Raw genomic sequence first — 18,105 nt, 5'->3', positions numbered from 1 at the left:
GAAACAACATGCTCCCATGTGTGCTACTCCTATCGCGACTCACAATTTGTATAGATGTTAAGCGCCCTGTAAACATGCGTCTGTACTCTTCGAAGGAGCGCCTCCTCGTCTCGTGCATGCTGTAGTTCCTCACACTCCATATGTGATGTACCAATGTTGGCAAAGCAATGTGTTGTGTCGTCATCACAATGGAGGTCCTCTTGTACTGCCGTCGAAGGTTCTCAACGTACTTTGGTACGTAATCATCTCCGACATCATCTGCAACCATGCTCGTATCCATCCCCATAGTTGGCTGGTGGTGCCACATCAAAAAAAATACGTGCTCTAGTGTCTCCTCCTCATGTCGACAAAATGAGCAGCATCGCTCTGGCAAATAGTCCTGTATAACCAGACTAGTAGTCTCCCTTGAGCAAGTAGTCACAGTGTGAAGGCATGACTCGGCTGAATGAATCAATGTCAAACCGTCCGTGCCCATGGCTGTCAGGGTCTAACGTCTCTGAAGCGATCATATGCCCGTCGAACGCCTCCCTGGCGCTGCTGAAACTAAGAGGCTAGGAGCTGCCCGACCGCCACAGGACTGCTAGCAGCAGCTAGGATGCTGCCCCTAATGTGTAGCAACTGCTTAATGAGTGACGAATCTCCATGCCTAGCTATCCACTCCCAGAGTCCCACCTGCTGTAGGAGGTGTGATGTATCCATCGGATCCATAGTGGATCCGACTTGTCCTAAATGTGCCACAAGACCTTAGCCAACAAGGGTAAGTTCCAGGCTCGTAAGTCCTTTAGGCCAAGACCACCTTCACTCCTTGGTCAACACAGCTTAGTCCATGCGATTAGTGGATGTTGTGTGGTCCACATGAATGATCTACAAATGTCATGAATGTGATCCGTGACTCCACTGGGGATGGGCAACGTAGACATCCAGTAACACTCCACTCCCTGTAGGACTCAAGGATATCAGCTGTGCCTTCCCAGCATAGGACAGAGTGGTCTTGGACCAGGACATACGACCGTCTAGCCAGTGCGTCTAATAGGGTAGTGTAGTCCAAAATCCACAACGAGGCTATGGGAATCCTCAGGTAACGAAAGGACATCTCCCCCAACTGAAAACCAGTGATGTCCAGCAATCTATCTCTGGTGGCCCCCTCAATCCCTACTATGTAGATGCTCGACTTGACTAGATTGGCCATGAGTCCTTCCATCTGAGAAAACTGTTGCAAACAATCAACCAACTGGGTGATAGATGTCGTATCCCCATGAGATAGCAGTAACAGGTCATCCGCATAAATCAGGTGTACTATCCGCAAGCGGTTGCATAAGGGGTGGAAATGGAAATTTTATCGAATAGTGTGTCACACTAGTGACCGTGACAGGTACTCCATGCAGAAACCAAATAGGTAAGGGGAGAGTGGGTCACCCTGTCGGAGACCTCATCTACCTCGAAAGAAACCATGCAGGTTGCCATTTTATCACTACCAACAATGAGGTTGTGGTGATACACTCCTGAATCCATGTGATAAAAGTAGCAGGAAACTGTAGGGCGGTGAGAACATCCTGTAAAAAACCCCAATGAACCTAATCAAAAGCCTTCTAGAGGTCCACTTTCAATGTGCATCATGTGCTTTCTTGTGTACTGTCATAGCAACTCCTGCGCTAGGTGGATGTTATTTGTGATGAGGCAGCCTTTGACAAAAGCTGTTTGAGTTGGGTGTAGGAGAAAGTCAATCACCTCAGCTAATCGGCTAGCAAGTAGCTTGGAGATCACCTTATAGAAGACAGTGCAGCAAGAAATGAGTTTGCAATCATGTACTGTGGTAGCTGTCTTGGGGATCAGGACTATGAGCGTGTGATTCCGAGAGCTAAGCAATCTACCACTAGTAAAAACTCATGTATAGCGGCAGTGAAGTCTGCGTTGACTGTGTCCCATGTCTGTTTGAAAATTTTGGAGCTATACCCATCAGGTTCCGGCGCCTTGAGGTCTCCTATGTCAAAAGGAGCTCTTTTGATCTCATCCTCTATGGGGGTTCTAATTAAGTTGGCTTGCTATGCCTCTGTGAGTGCTCTACCAAACTTCATGCAATCAACTTGAAAATCCGTGTGCATTGCCTGTGCCCCAAGCTAGGTCTGAAAATGTCTCACAAATGCCTGAGCCACCTCCTCCTGCCGGACTGCCATGCTTCGGTCACTCAGTTCAATTGCCACTATCTCTCGTCTCTTGTTATGTTTGATCAAGGAGTGAAAAAGGAAGTGTTTCTATCAACCTCTCTAAAATAAGTGTGTTTGGCTTGCTGTTGGTAGAATATATATTCTGTTTGTGTGAGCAAGTCTATCGCTTTCCTTGCCTCCTTATACTCCTCCTGCTCCCCCTCCACCCACCCTTGTGGTAAAATCCACTACTGCACCTCCTCTAAGTGAACCTATGCACATTGTGCTTGCTCCTATTTATGCTAAAAATATTGCTAGTTAAGTTGCTTGAGTGGTCGTTTCAAACAGCTTGGTTTCTGCCTGAGTTGATATTAAGTTGCACTAGTAGTGGGTCGACCATTGGTGTGATCCCAAGAGCTCTGTACAATCTTCATGAAGTCTGGGTGGGTGGCCCGCATGTTGAAGAATTTGAAGGGTTTAGGTTTCCTCTTGCCTGTGTCCAAAATAGAGACTATGCAAGAGGCATGATTTGAAAAAACTCCTGGTGGTTGAAACTCGGCATAACTGCTCCTGTCCTGATCTAGCTAGAGGGCATTGACCAAAACTCGATCCAATTTGCAGACCACATTATCATTTGTCCATGTGAAGCGGCAACCAGTAGAGTGCAAATCCTCTACTCCTGCCATGAGTGTGAATTCCTGGAAATTCGATGTAACATGTGTGGTCACGTCTAGCCCACCCCTCTTATCCGCCGGTGAGAGGGGGGAGTTGAAATCCCCTATAAGTAGCCACGGTAAGGTCATGCTCCTTGCAATCCGCTGAAGCCCTTCCTAGAGTCTCTGTCGGCTGGTAATCGTGAGTTGTTCATATATAAAGGTCACTACATAATAGGTCCCTGTGACCCTGTGTCGTATGATCGTGTGTATGAATTGCTCCTCCTACTCCTGAATCTCCAATGTAATTCCCTGACTATCTTAGAGGAGCAACATTTTGCTTCGATCTAGTGCCCCCACACGTTGCTCACTATCCCAATGTTGAAATTTGGTGGTTTTCAATTTGTGGTAGGAGGATGTGATCATGCTTCCATGATACATGATGCGCTCAATTTATCTCTCAGGAGGAGATCCATGACCTCCTTTTATTTGAGACCCTTATTAAGGCCTCTTATGTTCTATGCACCAATCTTCATCATTATTTGGGGGGCATGACCCTCCTAGCATTTATCTTGCTCTACTGTTTATGTTGCCCTTGTTTTTCTTGTGCCAATTCTCCTTGATATTGGTCTAGGGTGGAGTTTCCATTCTCTTGTGGCCCAACAGCTACCTCATGCCCCTCTATAGCTACTTCTTGGTCTGTGTGTTGTGTCCCCATGGGCCATTGTGCTGCCGCAAGACCCACCACTATTAGTTTGTAAGTTTCCAAGCTCTCTTGTAGGTATGTATGGACCTCATCACCTGTGGCAATTGCAGTTGCTACCCCACTATTTTCCTGTTGAAATTGTTGTGGTAGCCTATCCGAAATGGAGCTCAGCTGTTGTAGCTCATTGTTTAGTGCCAACTCTGGGTCTAATTTGCCAGAGTGTTGTTGCTTGTCAGTCCTAAGAAGTGTGCCAGTGCTTGCTGAAATGGGGGGGGGGGGGGGTGTTGTAGCTGCTCCTTCTTTGATAGGGTGAGCTTGTTTATTGGTTCTAGCCTTGATCTAAATACTAGTGCTAGGAACAGAGACTTTCACTTGATGGTGTTGAGCTGTTTCATCCATAATTTCCCCTTCTTCCATATCTAGGATTGCTGCAAACCCATTCTGCAGTTTAATGCTAGTTTTGGTGATTCCCTTTGTGTTAGCTTGAGCCCTCCTTCTAGCTCGAGTTGTAGTTTGAATCTTACTCGAGTTGCCCTCTTTAATTAGCCTTGTGGAGATGTGTGTTGGTGTGCCTTTTTGGTTTCTGCTAGCTTTTGAAAGTGTCCCTCTTTGTGATTGTAGTTTGGCAGAGTTTTTGGGATCTCTAAGCTATGAGGCAATTTTGAAGGCCAAGCTAGATTCGGATAAGCAATTGATAGAGGCACTATCAGAGTTGTACTTAAAAGATTTGCTAGCATCTGATTCAGAGTTTGATTGTGTACATAGTGGTGTCAGTGTTAGTAGAAGTCCTAAAGTCAATTATGTGATGATTGACTAAGAACTTTTGTATCATATTCTATTATTAATAAAGATATAATTTTTTGTTATTATACTTACTTTATATTTATTCCAAATAACTAAGTATAATAATGTCCTTGGGCAGCTACTTCTAATCTATATCATATCGATTGTTTGAATTGATAGTGAGATGATATAGAGGACACTACTCTTAATCATTCCTAGGCAAGCATTAATATTTAGGGACGATGTTAATGCGTTGAGACTAGTATGTAAGTCAACTGGATGACTTGATCTCACAAGTCATGGATATGGAATATCGAGTTTACACATGGGTATACATTAGAGAATGTATACTGAATTGATCGACTATGAGAAAATTTCATGGATCGTTATATAAGTGTCATAAACTTTCTCATGTGACTATTAGTATAAATAGTCCTTAGACCTGAAGTCTAGGGCTGAGCAAAATTTCGGTTAAACCGAATAAACCGATCAAATCGAACCGAATTTTTAATTCGGTTCGGTTTTTTCGAAATTTCAGTTTTATTTAATAAAAAAATCGGTTTTTTCGGTTTAATCGGTTCGGGTTCGGTTTTTGAAATTGTTATTCGGTTTTACCCGAATAAACCGATTAAAATCTCCGCACGGCTGCAGACCCTGCAGTAAATCCGAAACTGCGAAACCCGAAAGTCCAAAACCGCGATTCCTTAAGAAAAAAACCCTAAGCGGCTAAGTCACAATTCTCTTCTCGCAGCGCCGTCGGCCCGTCGCGATTCTCTGATTTCTCTCCCACTCCCACGCTCCTCGTCCTCCCCTCTTCGCCACTTCACAAACCCTAACTCGCGCTCGCGATTCTGATTCCCACTCTCCTCGTCGATTCACAAACCTTTCCCGCTCCTCAGCGACTCGCGCACACGCATCCCGGTTCCGCTCCTCAACGCAGTCGCGATTCCTACTCCTCAGCGCCGTCGTGAGTGACGCGTCCTGGTCCCGCTCCTCACTCGCGTCCCGGATCCCCTCTTTTGCCCGATCTCGGTTCCGCTCCTCACCCGCGTCCCGGATCTCACCATCGACTGTTCTCCCTCATTTCTGATTTCTCCTCAAGCCTACAGCCACCGCCCAAATTACAGGTATACCGTATACTATCTTCCGCTTTCATGATATCTATGCTATTTTTCTATGCTCATAATATTTTTTATTGAATTCAAAATTTTAATTATATAGATATCTGTTATGTTTTTAATTTTAGAGTCATAATTGTGTTTTATATTTGTCTTTTAATTTTAGTCAATTAAATTTTAAACAGTATTCACACCTTGTCATATTTTTTTAATTTTAGTTATAATTATATTTCATTTTTTTTAACAGTGTTCTGTCTGTATTTGTGCATCTGGATCACTGATCAGTATCTGTTTGATGTCACTAGAAAGAGATTTATCAAACATGGATGTTAATAATAGTTGTTCGATACCTCAATCTGATATTGGTCCTTCAGTGGGAACAAATGCTACTGTAGAATCTAAAGGAAAGGCAGTCAAGAGAAAAACAATGAAACCAAGAAGTGAAGTATGGGATCATTTTATAAAGTTTACTAATGATAAATCAGAGATCAAAGCCAAATGCAAATATTGTGAAAAAGAATTTTTCTGCGATCCATACAAGAATGGAACAACAAGTTTGAAATCTCATATGACCTCATGTAAGAAACACCCTCATGTTGTTGAAACAACTCAAGCACAATTAAGTTTACAATTAGGTTCAAAAGAGGGTGAGGCACATTTGACTTCTTGGAAATTTGATCAAGATGCATCTAGAAAAGCATTAGCTAGAATGATTATAATGGATGAACTCCCATTCAAATTTGTAGAAAGAGAAGGATTTAAAGCATTTATGGCCATGGTATGTCCAAAGTTTCGAATTCCTTCAAGATGGACGGTTGCACGTGATTGTGTTGAATTATATACAGTTGAAAGGGAAAAATTGAAAAATTTATTGCGTGATTCAACACAAAGAATTTCTTTAACCACTGATACATGGACATCGATTCAAAAAATCAACTATATGTGTCTAACAGCTCATTTTATTGATACAAATTGGAATTTACAGAAAAGAATTCTCAATTTTTGTCCAATTACAAGTCATAAAGGCGAGGCTATCAGTTTAGCTATTGAAAACTGCTTGAGGGGTTGGGGAATTAATAGAATTTTCACTATTACGGTTGATAATGCAAGTTCAAATGATGTTGCTATCAATAGTTTCAAAAAAAAGATGATTAATTGGGATTCCACTATTTTGAAGGGAGAATATGTCCATATGAGATGTGTAGCTCATATAATCAATTTGATTGTTGCTGATGGCTTAAAAGATATAAATCAATCTGTGATGAGGGTTAGGAATGCTATTAAATATGTTAAGCAATCTCCCTCTAGATTAAGCAAGTTCAAAGAATGTGTAGAGATTGAAAAAATTGAATGCAAGAACTCATTATGTTTAGATGTACCAACCAGATGGAACTCAACTTTCTTGATGTTGAATATAGCTCAAAAATTTGAAAGAGCTTTTGATAGGTTTGATGAACAAGATCCATGTTTTAAATTGGATCTTCAATATACAGATTGGCATAATGTTTTGAATGAAAATGGAGAGATGATACTTGAATCAGATGGTAAACCTAAAAGGGAATTGAAAACTTTTGATGGGAAGCCAACAAGTACAGATTGGAATAATGTTAGACTTTTTGCATCTCTACTACAAGTTTTTTATGAGCTAACATTAAAAGTTTCAGGATCTTTGTATGTCACATCTAATACTTTTGCACATGAGATTAGTTCTATTCATACCATCTTGAAGGGTTGGCAAGAAAGTGATGATATTGATGTGTATTCGATGGGAATTAAAATGAAAAATAAATTTGACAAGTATTGGGGAAATCCTGAGAAGATGAATAAGTTGCTTTATATTGCGGTGGTACTTGATCCAAGACATAAATTAGATTTCGTAGAATTTATGTTAATTGAATTATATGGAGATGAGAAGGGTACCAGAGTAGGAAAGACAATAAAAGACACTTTATTTGCTTTGTACAAGAATTATAAAGAAAAAATGGAGCCTCAATGCAATACTTCAAGAGTTCCACCTATTTCAGAATCAGTTGACAAAGACAATGCTACAAAAACTATGAGTCAAATAGATTTGACAAGACAATCAATCTTTGCGAAGTATAAGAAACAAAAGGCACAAATTTTTGGTGATGGCAATATGTCAGAATTAGACAAATATCTTAATGAAATAGTTGAAGAGTATTGTGATACTTTTGACATTTTGGGATGGTGGAAGCAAAATTGTCACAGATTTCCTATACTTGCTCAAATTGCTCGTGATGTATTAGCTATTCCAATATCAACAGTTGCTTCAGAATCTGCATTCAGTACTGGTGGTCGAGTACTTGATTGTTTTAGGAGTTCATTGACTCCTAAAGTGGTAGAATGTCTTATTTGTACTCAAGATTGGCTTCGATTAAGTTTGAAATCACTCGACATTGAAGAAATTTTAGAAGATGTAGAAAAACTTGAAAGTGGTAAGTTTTTCTTTTTAAGAAAAATACAATTAGATTTTTATTTATAATTTATTTATTTAACTTGTGTTTTTTTGTCAGAATTTTCAAAAATTATAATGGACTCGTCTTCTTCAACAACATCGGTGCATGGATGAATAACACAATAATCAATGGTATATTTAAATTTTTGAATAATATATTTTGTTCATTATGTATCCACTAACTTGCAACTTGAATTGGTCTTTCTCAGATTTCAATCTGTGATTTTGTTAGCTAAGAGCTTTAAGGGGATGATGAGTGAGTCACTACTTTCAAATGAATAATGATTGTCAACATCAAGTTTCTTGGAATGAAGGATAGGCTTTTTTGACACATTGGAAGGTGGAGTTCTTTGCCTCTTGGTAGGAATTTTATCTTCTGATATTTGTTTGACAGGAACTGGTAGTGAAACACCATCATTCGGGCCTTGATCTTTGGAACAGAATCAGGTTTTGGTAATTGCAACAACAATGTAGTGGTAGTTTATAAATGTAAAAAGACAATAGGTGTTATCTTACTTGGCTACCTGCTGCTTAAACTTGTGTGAAGTCTGGACTCCTTTTGTTATCTTATCTGCTGTTTGACTGATTGTGAATCTTATGCAATTTGATTTATATAATGCAGGTTGATTTGGAAAGGATTGCTAAGGATACACATGGCTATGTTGGGGTTGAAAAGTTGCTCTTGAATATTTACGTGAAAAGATGTTCTTCTGATTAATGTTTTATCTTGATGTTTCTAATCAAATGATTGTAAGTTTTTCAACAGTTATGTGAAGTTTTATGTATGTCTCAAACAAATAGATTTGTAATATGTTGGTGGATCTTTTATATTAATTGTCAGTAATTTTTAAGACAAAATTATTGTATGATATTTTCTAGTTTATAATTTTTTCTAAAATTATCTCTTGTGAAATTGTGATTTGTGATTTTCTAGTTATGTGAATGAGTTATGTACTTATGTGTCTTGTGTGATTTGTGATTTGCTGATGACATTAGATGTTGCTGATGACATTGATAAATTCTGATGTTACTGGATAAATTGATAACATTTCCCATTGATTCAACTTCATTTGCATTTAACACAGTTTTGTTAAATTTTCTTGCAAGGCATGAAATTGCATGAGCGAAGGAGTTCTTATTGGCGTATTGCTAAAGATTATTTATAAGTTGTGACTTGCTTGTAGTGAGGAAGAGCTGGATCGATCGAAGTCTTCAAAAATCAAAGCTGTTGAAGCCTTGAAGGATACTTGCTTGCTGATCCTCGATGTCTATGCATAAATTCATGAGTCCAATTCATATGAGTCCATTGGAATTTGGAACTTGCTTTCTGTCCTTGCTATCTAAGAATAAGTTCAAGTTTATCATTAATTCAGCAATTAAAATGTCTTCAATAATGGGAATCGTTAATTCTGGAGTGCTTGGAAACTTTGGTGAATTAGAGATAAATCTTGAGCAAGTAATAGAAGTAAGACAAATAGCGTTGCCAATGAACCTAGTCCAAGCCGGGTTGGGCATACCATTTTTAATTGAATCAACTCATACCATCATTTTAATTGAATTAAATTATTTGGGTTAGAAAATCGGTTAATTCGGTTTTTAACCGAATTAACCGATATTATATCGGTTCGGTTTATTCGGTTATCATTGAAAAATTTGGTCGGTTCGGTTTGGTCAAAAAAATTCAGTTTATTCGGTTTTCGGTTTATTCGGTTCGGTTCGGTTTGGTTTTAACCGAATACTCACCCCTATATCTTACGGCCTCTTGATAAAGTAGGACCACGAAATGCATGACCATGCTCAAATGAGTCAATATGAGATATTGAACTCATTTGCTTGAGTAAATCTACTTGGGGATTAAGAAACATAAAGATTGATAAGAGAATGACACGGTCTATGCCTCATTGATCAATCTAGATATCAAGGATAGAAGGACATAATCATACATTATCATAGTCATGAAGGTTATGTCGGATCTCGACATTTTTGTCACTTGGGTAGCAATGATGCATTGCTAGATGTCACTTATTGCTTATGTTTTTAAAATGAGTTTTAGAAACATTGCCAACGTTACAAGAACCTATTGGGTCACACACAAATAACAATATATTTGGAGATGAGTTCATTTTAGTTTGACTAAATAAATAATTAAGCTTATTGGATGACCTAGACTTGAGTTAGACTCAAGTTGATTGAATCTGAGTTAGACTCAAATTAAACCAAGTTGATGAATAGATTTTAATTCATCATGCATGATTAATGTAGATTAATCATGCATTGAAGAAGATGATGTAACCATGCATGGAGGTTATTGAAGAAGATGAGGTTATCATGCATGGAGATTATCATACATGGAGGTTATCATGCATTGATAAGAGAATACCAAAAGGCTAAAAAACCTTTGGTATTCATGGCTTGGGTATAAAAAGAGTTTTTCTATCCTAAAGTGTTGTTGGATGTTCATCTTCTTCTTGGCCGAACTCTACAACAAGGGTTGCTAGCACAACCAACTTTCTCCAAAAAGTGAGTGTTAGTGTGGATACGCATAGAGGCACAGACACTTGAACGTGTTAGAGATCCGACAACCTTTGGGCGAGCGGAATAAGCGAAGGACACGCATTAAAGGTAAATCCTATTAGATAGGATTTCATAGATCTAAATTTGTATGGATTTTTTGCATGGATCGCTCGAGGGATCCTATTTTCTACTGTAAAATTTTATTTTATCGCATAGGATTCCCAACAGTGGTATAGGCAAACTCTTTAGGCTTATATCCTATTCTAGCCTTGTTGTAAATCGCTCTTTGACTATTTAAGATCATATCAAGGGGTTTTGATCCATTTGAAAATTTTTCTAAACACTTTCTTAATTCAATAATCTCATCATTCAATTTGGCATTTTCTTCATCAAGTTCACTAGAGTCACTATCATTGTTCCTAATGGTTCTAAGTTCCTCCTTTAATGCCTTAACCTTAGACTTTGATTTATCCAAAGTATTTTTAAGATAAGCAATAGTTCTATAAAGAAAATTTACTTTAGCAGAATCCATTACCTCATCTTCACTTGATGAAGATTCGTCGCTACTTGATTCTTCCTCCTCACTTGTAGTCTCTTGATCACTCTCTCGTGCCATCAGTGCCATGTGTCTGGTGATGTGGCACAACTCTTGTTCATCATCTGATGAGTTGCTACTTGATGTATCCCCTGTGGCTTGGGCCACCATCACTTCCTTCTTCTTTTTCTTCTTCTTCTTCCTTTCCTTCTCCTCTCTCTTCTTCATCTTCTTTTCTACAATCAAAGCAATACCTTTCTCTTTGGAAGACCCATTAGCTTGTTCATGTAGTTCAAGTTCACAAAATAGTTCATCTAGTTTAATGACTGAAAGATCCCTAGATACTTTATATGCATCTACCATTGATGCCCATAAAGTAGTTCGAGGGAATGCTTGAAGTACATACCTCACTAAATCGCGGTTGTCGATTTTCTCACCTATGACGTGGAGACCATTCACGATCTCCTTAAATCGCTTATGCATTTGGCTTACCATCTCGTTGGGCTTCATTGTGAAGGTTTGGAGTTGTCCTACCAAGAGATCCCTCTTAGCTCATCTTGATTCACTTGAACCTTCATTTAGTTCGATGAGTTTCTCCCAAAGCTCTTTGGCCGAGTCGAATGGTCCGACCTTGCTCAGTTGTTCTTTGGAAAGTCCGCATTGCAAGGTGGTTGTGGCTTTTGCGTTTGCTTGAGCCTTCTTGCATACATCCTTCGACCATTCTTTGGTAGGGAGAGGAGCTCCAGAAGCGTCCTTCAGATTCTCAAATCCATCTACAATACTAAACCAATTTTCAATGTCATTCATTAGATAATATTCCATTCTACCTTTCAGTATGCGAAATCGTTGCCGTCGAAGTAGGGTGGTCGTGCGGTGCTGTATCCCTCTTGAAACGTTATTGAATGTTTCTCGGTTGAATGTTAATTCTTCCGAAAAGAACCTTGCTCTGATACCACTTGTTGGGACCGGTGCGTTCGCTAGAGGGGGTGAATAGCGATTTTCTTTCTTTCCTGCGAAATCGTTAGCGGAAGCAAAAGAACAAAAACAAGATAAAAGAAGACAATCGCTAACCCATTCAATTTACTTGGTATCCACCTCTACGAGGTGACTAGTCCAAGGATCCACACACACAGCACCTTTCCACTATGAAAAATCTCTCCTTTTCAAAGAGCACTTTGAAGGCGGAGAAACCCTTACAAATCAATCTCTTCCTTGTACAAGATTAGTAGTGAGGTTTAGAGGAAGAGAAATGAAGATTACAAAGATTGGAGTTCGTGCAAGAATGAAAGAATGTGAATCACACTTTCTCCAATCGTCAAACTACGTTTTTATAAGATTTCCCGACATCAGTCAACTGCTCCAAGGGTCAGTCGACTGATGGGCTTCAACGGCTATTTAATCTGCATTTAATCAGCTAGTTGTCGCTCCAACGGTCATGTAGCAGTCGATTGCTCCAAGATCAATCGATTGCTCACTCGACCAGTCCACTGCTCTAGTCGATTGCTCACTCGACTGATTTTTCTGTGAACTCTGTGTGTGCTTCTGATCATCCACCAGTCGACTGCACCAAGTGTCAGTCGACTGATCAAGCTGAAACTCCCCTTTCAGCTTCTTCTTCATCCCTTAGTCTTGACGCAAACCTTCAAACGTCTTCCACAAGCCTCGTGCCCTTCCTTGCACTTGCTTGAGACGTTTCCCTCAGCTTCGTCATGCTAAGTCTCCCTTTGCCAAGAGGTCGTGCCTCCGGGACTTCACCTTTGCCAAGAGGCTGCGCCTCCGGGACTTCACCTTTGCCAAGAGGCCGCGCCTCCGGGACTTCATCTTTGCCAAGAGGCCACACCTCCGGGACTTCACCATTTGCCAAGTCTTCCAACCTGGACTTTCCTGTGAACTCAATTCACACACGTTAGATCACCAACATTGCCTAACTTAAACTCATTTTAGCCAAATATTAAAATCCAATTCGGATTCGGAGTCCTCATCCGAATCCGAGCAAGAAACTTCTGATAGTGATGAAAAGATGACGGCCAAAGAAATAGCACACTATGTTAAAAGAATGATGGAGAAGTCAAGAAGATTTACTAGGAGGGACGTCAAGAAGATGTTTACACCATCTAGAGGTAAAACACAAAATTCAAGTTATAATCCTAATGTGACTTGTTATGAATGCAACAAAAGGGGATACATCAAGACAAATTGTCTGGATCTAAAGAAGAAAGAAGACTCAAAGGAAAAGAAGTAGAAGGATAAAAATAAGAATTGTTGGGTTGCAAGGGTGTAAACATAGTCCCACATCTAAAGTACATGGAAAAGATCATGAGGTTAAAAGGATGGAAAGTATCTCTATTGGTATGAGGTCTTTTGGGGAGAGCCCAAGAATAAAGCCACGAGGGCTTAGGCCCAAAGTGGACAATATCATACCATTGTGGAGATATTTTGATTCCATCGGTACTAACAAGTGGTATCAGAGCGAGACCGCTCTTCACCGGACTAACCGCCGGATGAGCCATGATCCAGATCTAACCATGTGGTTTGAACCTTAACAAAGGAAGTGGGTGCTCCCATGTCTGAATCAAGAGGACTAGACACCAAGTGAGAAGTCCTAGTAGGTCGGGTGGATCGAGGGGCAAAAAGTCCTAATTGCGACTAGGTGGGAAGTCCTAGTAGGTCGGATGGATGAGGGGCAAAAAGTCCAAGCTAAGGCTAGGTGGGAAGTCCTAGTAGGTCGGGTGGACCGAGGGACAAAAAGTCCTAGTGGGTCGAGGATTCAGACATCAAAAACGACGTTGAGGGGGGCTTATGGTCCTTTGTTTAAGGGGGAGATTGTTGGGTTGCAAGGGTGCAAGCATAGTCCCACATCTAAAGTACATGGAAAAGATCATGGGGTTAAAAGGATAGAAAGTATCTCCATTGGTATGAGGCCTTTTGGGGAGAGTCCAAGAACAAAGCCATGAGGGCTTAGGCCCAAAGTGGACAATATCATACCATTGTGGAGATATTTTAATTCCATTGGTACTAACATGGCAGTGTCACGGGACACGACCAGATCATGCTTAATGTTGGAAAATTATGTTCCAAGGCTTCTTGACTCCGTTTCAACTTCGAATTTTCTCTATACATAGAATATGTTCATGTGATCAACTAAAATGAATGCAAAATAATACTAAAAATTATACATGAAACACACACATCAAATACTCTCAAGCTTAAACTTTTACTTGTCCTCAAACAAAACATGCAATCTAAACCTATGTGTGTGAATGATACATCATAATCCTTAGAGAATTTATAAAATCCTATCAAATAGTTTCACTAGTGAGTAGAGGCATACGAATCATTTTAATGTGGTCTAACATGAAAGTTCTATGTAGGCAGTGAAATGTGACTTTACTTTTAAGTATCAACTACCAATCCTAGTTATCATGTCAATGTGTTCCCAAAGTCTTCAGCACAAGGCACTTACCTGCATACGCATGGTTCACCCTCTTAATATGCTTTGTATTTTCTATATAAGGTCTTAAAGGAGCACTCGACATCGAGAGAAATTGATCGGTATTTCCCTAATAACATCAAGGTCTTAAAGGGCACCTAACTCAATTTTTCCAAATCACTGTGTCTCAAAGGGGTACTATGTCATTTTCACTCATGGACAAACATAAATCTTTTCATCAATATTTTTTTCTTTGTCACACTCTCTCAAAAGCTCAATTTCTTTCTCTTTTCATCTTTTTTTTTAATGAGATTCATGACTCAAGTGTTTCTCTAGTAATCAAAACATAGTGAGAGGTCACCTAGGAGACCAAGGTACTATTCCAACATCAAGATTCATAACTAAGATCAAGTATAAGTAAAATTTAGAGAAAGATATTAGCAAGTAGTCCAACATCAAAATGATCTAACTCAACAATGCTCATGTCATGCTACTAAATCTAGGAAAAAATAAATTGCTAAACATACGAGCATGTTTTTCACAAAATCATAGAGTTTATCATGCTTTTGTCTAGCCGAGTCCGGTCTAGGGGACAGTGGTGTTAGTGCCCTAGCGTGTAAGATCGATGCGCGCTAGAACGGGGTGAATAGCGCTCTTTCGTTTATCAAAAACTAATAGCGAAATTAGATAACAACACAGGGGACACGCGGATTTTACTTGGTTCCTAACCTCGCAGGGTTAGTATGTGTTAGTGTTAGCCCTTAGAGCCAATTATGAGATATTTGATAAGGAAACTTTTATATCATATTTTATTAATAAAAGATAAAATTTATGGTTATTATATTTACTTCAGATCTATGCTAGATGAATAAGTATAATAATGTCTTAAAGTAGTAGGTTCTAATCTACAACATATCAATTAATTGAATTGATAGTGGGAGGTTGTAGATATATATAGAGCACTACTCTTAACTATTCCTAGTCAAGCTTTAATATACAAGGACAATATTAATGTGTCGAGACTAGTATGTAAGTCAACTGATGACTTAATCTCACAAGTCATTGTTATAAGATATTAAGTTGACACATGGATATATATTAGAGAATATGTACTGAATTAATTTGTCATTAGAACATTTCATGATTATTATATGAGTGTCATAAACATTCTCATAGTGACTATTAGTATAAATAGTCCTTAGACCTGAAGTCGCTACGTTTCCCTACATAAGGAGTTGTGTACTTTAGTATCGGTAGATGTCACCTGTAACAAGGTAGACTATAAAGTCGATCATTGGGGTATGCAATAAGTTATGTAGAGGGATGTGAGTAATGTAGATGAGATTTATCCCTTCCATATGACGGAAGTGATATCTATGGGCCTCTTAATTAAGTAGGACTACTAAAATGCATGGGCATGCTCAAATAAGTCAATATGAGGTATTGAGCTCATTTGGTTAAATGAATCTACTTGGAGATTAAGAAACACAAAGATTGATAAGGGGATGACATAATCTATCTCATGGATCAATCTAGATATTGAGGATAGAAGGATCAAGTTATACATGATAATAGACACAGAAAAATTAGATCGGATCTTGACATTCTTATCACTTGGGTAGTAATGATGCATTGTTAGATGTCACTCATTATTTATGTATCTAAAATATTATTTTAGAGACATTGTCAACGTTATGAGAGTCTATTGGGTCACACACAAAGAATATGTTGATTTAGACATGGGTATATTTTAGTTTAACTAAAATATGATGAACCTTAAGATTATAGGGTTAAGTCTAATCCGAATTAGACTCATTGAGTTAGATTCAAATAAATACAACTATTATATTATTGGATTTAGTCTAATCTGAATTACACTCATTAGATTAGACCCAACAACTAAAGAGGATTAATATTCATTAATAGAGATTAATAGAACATTAATGAAAAAGAGAACAAAAGACAAAAATCTTTTATATTCATTGGATGAGTACAAAAGCCACTTTATAATGTATTTTCGAGGGTATCACTTCTAGTCTCCTCTTCTTTTCCTCTTGGCTGAACCATCCAAATTGCTAGCATAACAAAGGTGGTTCTTATCCGAAGGCTGAGTTCGTGCAATAAACGAAGTATGTGTCTGTGTGGATACCAAAGAGGCGTGACCATTCTGATCGTTCTGAGATTTGCTGAATCAAAGTTGCTATCGGGATTATTCCATTCATGTAACAAAGGTAGCAACTAAATCAAACATGTATACTATATTTGCATGGATCTCTAGAGGGATCTTTTTTTCCATTGTGTTTATTTACTATTTTTCACATAAGATCCCAATAGTACGTTTAAGGCCTATGTACGGGAAGACGCTCATCTACTAATGATCTCATTTTTGAAACTTTTTCGGAGACAGAGAAACTCATCTTATAGTCCAATAATAATAGAAATAAAATATAAAACAATAAGTCTTAATTAAAATTTAAACATGAATGACATAACATTTAATGTGCATATAATTAAATAAACATGTGCATATACATGGCAAGTATGCATGAGTCAATCAAGTCAAATAGTTTTGATTTCTAATAATGTCTCAAATTCTTGATTTGATACATTTCGTATAGATCTGTGAAAGTGTCAATTCACTTTGACACATTTTAAGTTTTATTAAGTTTTTTATTTCATTTGATAATATTTTAATTAGTTTCATAATTATAAATATTTTATTATAATTAAGTTTATGAATTTTAATTGTGTGTTTTTGAATTATTAATAATTAATTTTCTTGTTTAAATTATTAATTTTTTATTAAACGATTAATTTATTTTTATTTGTTTGAATTATTAATTTATTTGTTAAATTATTAATTTATTTTTATTGAATTATTAATTTATGATTTAAATTAAGTTATGTTTCATAATTAAATGAAACTTGATGATAATTAATTTTATTATCTAAATTTGAATTATTAAATTTAAATTTGACTTGTTAAAATTAGAAGATTTATTTTCTTAAATTTTTATAATTAATTTCAAACTTTTTAGATTTAATTTTAAAATTTTAAAATTATTAAACGTTTTATAATTAAATGGTACATGATGGTAATTAATTTAATTGTTTAAATTTGAATTACTATTTATAAAGTTTGAAAGTTTATTGTAAGAATTTTTTGACTTTTATTTTAAATTTTTAGTAGTTAAATTATTAATTTTAAAATTTATCTTATTAAAATTTAACTTTATCTCATTATCAAGATTATCTTGATTATTTAATATTAAATTATTAATTAAATTTAAATTATTAGATTTATCTTGATTCATTGAATTATTAATTATTTTTTGATGAATTAAATTAGTGAAATTTAAATTTTTTAATTTGTTGTTCTCTTAGTTGTATAGGTTAAAAAATTAGTTTAACTTTTTTTATTTATTTGAATTATATCTAAATTAGATAATTTAAAATTTTAAATTATTTGAATAGGTTAAATTTGTTAATTTTAAAAATTTTAAATTATTTAAATTAATTAAATTAGATAATTTTGAATTTTTTTAAATTATTTAAATGAGTCAAATTTATTTTTTTTAATTTTTTTTACATTATTTAAATTAGTTAAATTATTTGAATTTGTCAACTTAGATAATTTTAAATTTTTAAATTTATTTAAATTAGTTAAATTAGATCATTTTAAAAATTTTAAATTATTTAAATTAGTAAATTTATTTAAATTATTCAAATTAATATTTTTATTAATT

The sequence above is a fragment of the Curcuma longa genome, chromosome 17, assembly GCF_044706935.1.
Source record: "Curcuma longa cultivar G26 ecotype Majalengka, Jawa Barat chromosome 17, ITB_CL_G26_1.1, whole genome shotgun sequence".
NCBI lineage: Eukaryota > Viridiplantae > Streptophyta > Magnoliopsida > Zingiberales > Zingiberaceae > Curcuma > Curcuma longa.
The sequence above is the reverse complement of the archived record's forward strand: the minus strand, read 5'-3'. Positions refer to the sequence as shown.